The following is an 8717-nucleotide window of genomic DNA, read 5'->3' as shown; positions in this document are numbered from 1 at the left end:
TGATAATATTAATAATATTACACATACACATACTATTACGTTCTTAATAGGGTAACTAACTTGTAACAGTATCGAATTACATTTTCAAAGTAACCTTCCCATACTGTAGCTGAATAAATGGCACACACTGTTGCATGCACTGCACCAGGAGTAGGTTATAGTTATAACTAGGCTATACTTAGTTAGCTTCAACGATACATGAAGTAAACATACTTGGAACGTCCATGTAGGCCTACGCAGCAGCACTATGCACAGGTGATGCCGCATGATATGCCGCACGGCATATCATTATTAACTAACGCATTATCTCTGAGGTAAAGTAAAGCCTCAGGTTGTTCGTTACATTTTCTTGAGGAGTAGCCTGGTGTTTACATTTTAGGGTTAGGGTTACACATTGTTCGTTTATCTCAGGTATTTTTTTAATATATAAAATTAACGATAATGACTCACCTTTCAGGATAAAGTCAGCAGCTGATGACCGACTTAAGTTCCACGATCCTTTGAGAGTCTGAGTCTGACTGACTCAGAGTCAGCAGAACCGTGCACAAACAGATTCCATGACCATGATTCGATTCACCATTCGATTCACCGGAAACTCGACTGAACCAGTTCAGTCGAGTTTCCGGTAGCACTGAGTCTGACTGACTCAGCTGAGAACCATGCAATGGGTGCATTCCATGATGCGATTCACCGCTACAGGAAACGGAACCTGGACTGACTGAACGAACGAACATTCCATCGAGTTTCCGGTAGCACTAAGTCTGACTGACTCAGCTGAGAACCACGCAATGGCATGATTGCATGATGTTATTCACTGCTAACGGAAACGGAAACTGGACTGAACGAACGAACGAACGAATGATTCGCGAACGACTCATCTTGGCGAACTGACTGATGCGAACAGGTTCACGTAAACAAATCATTTGATCCACCATTACTTCCTATCAATTTAACTGAATTCACATGAACACGCATGATGATGGAGAGATTGTGTGTGGTCGCCATGCAGGGCCGACGGACTGCGGGGACAAAGGGGACAGTTGTGGGGGGGCCTAAGGCAGAGGGGGGGCCCAAAAAAAAAAAATTACTCATCGGCCACGTCCCCCGTCCGTCCGTCAACAATTGCTCCATACCCCCCCCCTCCCCCCCCGTCAACAATCGCTCCATACCCCCCCCCCCCCCGTCAACAATCGCTCCATACCCCCCCCCCCCCCGTCAACAACTTAGCGCAGGGGGGCCCATTAGTACCTATAGTATAGGGGCCCAGGATTTGGTGCTACGACCCTGTCGCCACGTCAGTGCCATCTGAACGCGTGTTCACGTTCGGTGGGAGGAGCTACAGCAGGTAGCGTTGCAGGGAGGGGCCAGAGAGCACGCAACGGAATCTCAACGGCTGTTTTTTCCAAAATCGCCCACCCTAGCTTTAACTAGTACGTTCTGATACTAGCCATGATATTATACTCATTTCTATCACTTGGTTTAATGTTCTATGGTTATAGATTTACATAAGACTAATCGTATTACTTCAGAGGTCCTTACAGAGAGAAGTAATTGTTTTACGTTGTGGGGGGATGTTGTGTCCACTACCTGATTACACCACTAGGTGGCTTTACTGTTATGTAGTGTGTTGTGGTACTAGAGAAGAAGTAGAGAACGCATGTGCTAGCTAGGGCATAGATAACTAACACATGTTATGTTGTTGGATATTGGAGATTAATTTAATGGTTCATCAACTAAAACTTTTACATTTCTTCAATGATTTAAAACGTTCATCTCATCATTTCTCATCTCATTTTCGTCCGCTTATCCGGGGTCGGGTCGCGGGGGGAGCAGCTCAAGCAGGGGGCCCCAGACTTCCCTTTCCCGGGCCACATTGACCAACTCTGACGGGGGGATCCCGAGGCGTTCCCAGGCCAGTGTTGAGATATAATCTCTCCACCTAGTCCTGGGTCTTCCCCGAGGTCTCCTCCCCATTGGACGTGCCTGAAACACCTCCCAAGGAAGGCGCCCAGTGGGCATCCTTACCAGATGCCCAAACCACCTCAGCTGACTCCTTTCTAAGTAAGGGAGCAGTGGCTCTAATCCGAGTTCCTCACGGATGGCTGAGCTTCTCACCCTATCCCTAAGGGAGACGCCAGCCACCCTTCTGAGAAAACTCATCTCGGCCGCTTGTACCCGCGATCTCGTCCTTTCGGTCATCACCCAGCCCTCATGACCATAGGTGAGGATAGGAACGAAGATCGACCGGTAGATCGAGAGCTTTGCCTTGCGGCTCAGCTCTCTTTTCGTTACAACGGTGCGGTAAAGCGAACGCAATACCGCCCCCGCTGCTCCGATTCGGAGGATAGACCCCCTTACCCCATGCTCCCGCAGCACCTCCCACAGTTTCTCCTGGGGGACCCGGTCATACGCCTTCTCCAGATCCACAAAACACATGTAGACCGGATGGGCATACTCTCAGGCCCCCTCCAGGATCCTTGCGAGAGTGAAGAGCTGGTCCGTAGTTCCACGTCCGGGGCGAAAACCGCATTGTTCCTCTTCAATCTGAGGTTCGACGATCGGCCAAACCTTCCTTTCCAGCACCTTGGAGTAGACTTTACCAGGGAGGCTGAGAAGTGTGATACCCCGGTAATTGGCACACACTCTCTGGTCCCCCTTTTTGAACAGTGGAACCACCAGCCCGGTTTGCCACTCCTTCGGCACTGTACCCGACTCCCACGTGATGTTGAATAGGCGTGTCAACCATGACAGCCCCTCAACACCCAGAGCCTTTAGCATTTCTGGCTGGATCTCATCAATCCCTGGGGCTTTGCCACTGCGGAGATGTTTGACTACCTCAGTGACCTCCACCAGGGAAATTGACGACGAAACACCATCAACCTCGAGCTCTGCCTCCAACATAGAGGGCGTGTTATTCGGATTTAGGAGTTCCTCAAAGTGTTCATTCCAACGTCCGACGACCTCCTCAGTTGATGTCAACAGAGTCCCATCCTTACTGTACACAGCTTGGATGGTTCCCCGTTTCCCCCTCCTGAGGTGCCGGATAGTCTTCCAGAAACACTTTGGTGCCGACCGAAAGTCCTTCTCCATGGCCTCTCCGAACTTCTCCCACACCCGCTGCTTAGCCTCCGACACGGCAGCAGCTGCAGCCCTTCGGGCCTGTCGGTACCCTGCAACCGAGTCAGGAGTCCTCCAGGATATCATATCCCGGAAGGCCTCCTTCTTCAATCGGACGGCTTCCCTGACCACCGGTGTCCACCACGGTGTCCGAGGGTTACCGCCCCTTGAGGAGCCTAAGACCCTGAGGCCACAGCTAGCCACCGCAGCTTCAGCAATGGAGGCTTTGAACACCGCCCACTCCGGCTCAATGCCCCCAACCTCCACAGGAATGCCAGAAAAACTGCGCCGGAGGTGTGAGTTGAAGATACCTAGGACGGGGGCCTCCTCTAGACGTTCCCAGTTCACCCGCACTACTCGTTTGGGCTTACCAGGGGCCCGTTTCAGAAAGCAGGTTTAGTGAAAACTCTGAGTTAGTTAACCCTGAGATGAGGGAAACTCTGGTTTTTCAGTTTCACAAAGCCAGTTCAGCTTTACTCTGAGTCAGTTACCCAGGCCACATACTCCGTGAACCTAACCTGCTCGCTGGCAGGTTTTCTTCAACTAACCCTGAGTTTCTCCTGCTCTTAAGTTGAAGCCTGCAGACTGAAGGCAGTGGCAGACATGGCATGTCCTTTCATTGAAGAGCCAGTTGATGTCGAGGCGCGATACTCCGCAGAAATCTCCACCGGGAGAGGATTATTAGACCCCGATTGGATGTTTTATCATTCCCTGATGAGTATCTGTTTGAGCATTTCCGTTTCTCTGCATCATCTATAATTTATATAAACGATATTCTCAGCCCTCACATCGCTCACATGACGCATCGTGGACATGCTCTCAGTTCCGAGCAAATTCTTTGTATTGCACTTTGTTTTTTTGCCAACGGCAGTTTTTTGTATAACGTCGGAGATGCAGAGCATGTGTCCAAGGCAACTGTCTGCCGGGCTGTCCGAAATGTGACACTTGCACTGAAACGGCTACTATGCACGTTTGTAGTGTTCCCAAGTCACAGACCCACCAGACTTCTCAAAGAAGAGTTCCACAGAATTGCAGGTATCAGTCTAAGCAGTAATTCATTTATGTCATAAAGCTTTGAGACTTGAAGCACTAATCAGTCAATTTGATATATTTTAGGGTTTCCAGGTGTGATTGGCTGCATAGATGGCACTCACATTCCTATCATCGCTCCTTCAATAAATGAAGGAGATTATGTGAATAGGAAATCTGTCCACAGCATTAATGTGCAGGTAGGCCTAAATAGTAGCCTTTAACATTCCAAATTGTGAAGATCATATGTGATGGAGCCCACATGATTAACAATGTGGAAGCGAAGTGGCCTGGGTCTGTGCATGACTCACAAATGTTTCGTGAGTCGACACTGAGTGCCAGATTTGCCCGTGGTGAGTTTATATATATAATTTATGTACAGTATATAGTTATATCCTATGATGAAATATTTTGTTACCTCCTATTGCAACTGAAACAATAAACTGTATCTTGTATTATCATTGGAGAGTTCGATGGTTACCTACTCGGAGACAGAGGGTACCCCTGCCAGCGCTATCTGCTGACCCCTTACCCTGACCCTGACCCTGGCCCACAGCGACACTACAACTTGGCTCACTGCAGGACACGAGCCAGAGTGGAGATGACCATCGGGATACTTAAGGCCCGGTTCCAGTGCCTTCGTAGGCTCAGGGTCACCCCAGAGAGAGCTTTTGACATTATAGTGGCATGTGTGGTTCTCCACAACATTGCCACTATTAGAGGAGAACAATGTCCTACTCTTTCCCCCTGTGATCCAGGTATTAATCATACCCCCCCTGCTGATACACGAGATGGAAGAGCTGTTAGAGACATGATATGTGTCTGACCCATCACCTCCCCAATGTTCAAGAACGACAATATGCATCTCATTTTATGAGGTCTTCTTTATTTCCTAGAAGGACAAATTTTGTACAGTTGTTAATCCTTTGTTGTTGAAACAATTAAAAAACATTCACCTGTGGGCACGTCACCCACCTTTAACTGATGGTCCAGCAGTTGTATTTCCTTTTCTGTTTTGGTGATCTGCAGCCTTATGTGCTCCATTTCTAGGTGTGATTTGTTTATTTGAGATTCTAAATATACCTTGTAAAGTTGTTTCACAGGGAGCTATAGGAACATAAATGACATTGAATTTCAGTGCCATGTCTATTTAGTGTCATTGTAAGTTGTGGGTCAATGCTGAACAACATCTTACTGAGGTAAGCTGTGCTGTGGAGGTTGATGGACCTTCTTCCTCATTGTAATTTCCAGCATGGCTCTGTTGGAGAGAAAGAAGTTGCAAGTTGTATTGTGGAACAAAACTATTAACTGAAGCCAAAGTTATTTAAAAAAAAAAAAAAAGGTGTGTACTTCAGCAGGCCTCTCTGCATCTTCCCTCTCTGTGGCAGCTGATAAGGTGTCTTCATCATCCTCCTGTAATGAAACAGAATGTGTGTGTTATATTCTACCAATTATGAAAAATCTGTGGAATATTAAGAGTACTTACAACAGCATGGAGGTCTGTTATGGCAGAAGGCTCAACGAGACAGATTACACCATCAGTAACTGATAGAAGATGAAGATTAGACAGTTGATTACCCAGAAAAGTGCCCCACCTAATTTAAACACAATTTTTCAAACTCTGAGTCACCTTAAAATAGATTGATATCTGAAAGCAAAAGCAGCCAATTGCAAAGAACTGTAGCCTACTGCTACAAGAAAAATCAGTGTGCCAACTAAGTTGTGTCTAAGATGAATGGGTGGCCATTACTGAGCGAACACTAGAAAAAGGATTAACGTACATGCCATTCATTTGAATAACTTACCTCTTATGTAGGCCCCTGTGACCTTGGGCGTGGGTGGGTCCGATGAACTCCCCCCAGAGATGCCCTCAGCAATGGGTCGTCCACTGTTCTGACTGAGGGCTATCTTTTCCAGCCTCTGTGAGAGGTGGTGGTGGTGGACCCGCCACCTGTTTGGCGGGCCTCAGCCTTTTTTTCTGTTGGCTATAATGGAGGTTCAATTTAAATACATACAGAAAACACAAACTTTGGAGACTTGTATGTATAAAAGGCATTTAGGTGTTGCTTTCATAGAGACAATATTAATAATGGCAGTGTTGGGATTTCTCTTTTTTTTGCAGATTTCCCTAATTACTTAAATATATCCATCACATGTTGAATGTTAGCCACTAAATGCTGTTTAATGAGGGCAGGCTAAACAACATCACAATGCTTGTACTTTATTATACCTTACCTGTTTGAACTACATTTTATAATTTCATCTTTAGCTGCTGCCAAGTCCGTTTGGTGCCTGTTGGGTTGCACCTGTGCTCACAGGGACACACATATGGAATATGTATGGTTGAATAAGTGGAACATTCAAGACAAAACATTTCTTTTTTTTTCTCAAATTAATACTCACAGCATTGACTCGGTCAGCAATTTTCTGCCGCGCAAGATCCCGCGCTTTTGCTGCTGCCACAGTATTGCTTCTTTTAAAAAATATATGCTCACTTTCTGCATACGCAGTCATTAATATTTCCAACTCCACTGGGGAGAAGTAGGAGGATCGAGGCTGTTTACCACTTGTTGCCATGGTGAATCATGTTATCTGTGTTCCATTGATGAAGGCTTTTTATATCCTCATGCACGAGCTTCACTCAGGGTTACCTTGACTCTGAGTTGATTGAACTAAGTGTTATCACCTGTTCTGAAACCGAAAACTTAGAGTTTGACAGCTCAGAGTTGCTCAACCTAGGGTTAAGGTTTTAACTCAGAGTTTGTTGAACCTGCTTTCTGAAACGGGCCCCAGGTCTATCCGGAAATTTCCCCCATTCCCTGATCCAACTCACAACCAGATGGTGGTCGGTTGACAGTTCCGCCCCTCTCTTTACCTGAGTGTCCAAAACTTGCGGCCCCAGATCAGAGCCCTGTTTCAGGTAGCTGGTTTTGAGGCAACCCCAAGTTTGTTCGCTCTGAGTTAGTGGAAACTCTGGGTTTTCCGTTTCAGGTAGCAGGTTCAGCGCAACCGAGAGTTAGTTGCTGCGGCAACATACGCCGTGGACCTAACCTGGGGGCATGCCCTCAACCTGGGGCCCCAGAAAGCAGGTTTAGTGAAAACTCTGAGTTAGTTAACCCTGAGATGAGGGAAACTCTGGTTTTTCAGTTTCACAAAGCCAGTTCAGCTTTACTCTGAGTCAGTTACCCTGGCAACATACTCCGTGAACCTAACCTGCTCGCTGGCAGGTTTTCTTCAACTAACCCCGAGTTTCTCCTGCTCTTAAGTTGAAGCCTGCAGACTGAAGGCAGTGGCAGACATGGCGTGTCCTTTTATTGAAGAGCCAGTTGATGTCGAGGCGCAGATACTTGGATGTTTTATCATTCCCTGATGAGTAGCTACCTGTTTGAGCGTTTCCATTTCTCTGCATCATCAATAAATTATATAAACAATATTCTCAGCCCTCACATCGCTCACATGACACATCGTGGACACGCTCTCAGTTCCGAGCAAATTCTTTGTATTGCACTTCGTTTTTCTGCCAACGGCAGTTTTTTGTATAACGTCGGTGATGCAGAGCATGTGTCCAATGCAACTGTCTGTCGGGCTTTCCGAAATGTGACACTTGCACTGAAACGGCTACTATGCACGTTTGTAGTGTTCCCAAGTCACAGACCCACCAGACTTCTCAAAGAAGAGTTCCACAGAATTGCAGGTATCAGTCTAAGCAGTAATTCATTTATGTCATTAAGCTTTGAGACTTGAAGCACTAATCAGTCAATTTGATATATTTTAGGGTTTCCAGGTGTGATTGGCTGCATAGATGGCACTCACATTCCTATCATAGCTCCTTCAATAAATTAAGGAGATTGTGTGAATAGGAAATCTGTCCACAGCATTAATGTACAGGTAGGCCTAAATAATAGCCTTTAACATTCCAAATGAAATATGCTTCACTATACAGCTAATTACTGTTCTCCACTGTGAAGATCATATGTGACGCACATGATACATGATAAATAATGTGGAAGCGAAGTGGCCTGGGTCTGTGTATGACTCACGAATGTTTCGTGGGTCTACACTGAGTGCCAGATTTGCCCGTGGTGAGTTTATATATATATATAGTTTATATATCCAGTATATAGTTATATCCTATGATCAATATTTTGTTTCCTCCTATTACAACTGAAACAATAAAGTGTATCTTGTATTATCATAGGAGAGTTTGATGGTTATCTACTCGGAGACAGAGGGTACCCCTGCCAGCGCTATCTGCCGACCCCTTACCCTGACCCTTGCCCACAGCAACACTACAACTTGGCTCACTGCAGGACACGAGCCAGAGTGGAGATGACCATCGGCATACTCAAGGCCCGGTTCCAGTGCCTAAGTAGGCTCAGGGTCACCCCGGAAAGGGCTTGTGACATTATAGTGGCATGTTTGGTTCTCCACAACATTGCCACTATTAGAGGAGAACAATGTCCTACTCTTTCCCCGAATGATCCAGATAATAATCCTGACCCCCCTGCTGATGCACGAGATGGAATTGCTGTTAGAGACATGATATGCTTCAATCATTTCTAACTGACTGC

The 8717-nt window shown here is 46.4% G+C and overlaps 1 long non-coding RNA gene and 1 pseudogene across 1 annotated transcript; both read left to right on the top strand.

Moving 5' to 3' along the window:
• The first annotated feature begins 3494 nt into the window (after nt 1-3494).
• Nucleotides 3495-4972, top strand: LOC115538029 (putative nuclease HARBI1; annotated as a pseudogene).
• Nucleotides 4973-7828: 2856 nt separating this feature from the next.
• LOC115538030 (uncharacterized) lies at nt 7829-8130 on the top strand. Its single transcript, XR_003975001.1, has 3 exons — nt 7829-7840; nt 7922-8034; nt 8115-8130. It is a non-coding gene; the product is annotated as an uncharacterized LOC115538030 (long non-coding RNA).
• Nucleotides 8131-8717: the final 587 nt, after the last annotated feature.

This window comes from Gadus morhua, unplaced genomic scaffold, assembly GCF_902167405.1.
Source record: "Gadus morhua unplaced genomic scaffold, gadMor3.0, whole genome shotgun sequence".
Classification (NCBI taxonomy): domain Eukaryota; kingdom Metazoa; phylum Chordata; class Actinopteri; order Gadiformes; family Gadidae; genus Gadus; species Gadus morhua.
Note: the sequence above shows the minus strand (reverse complement) of the source record. Positions and strands in the feature narration are given on the sequence as shown.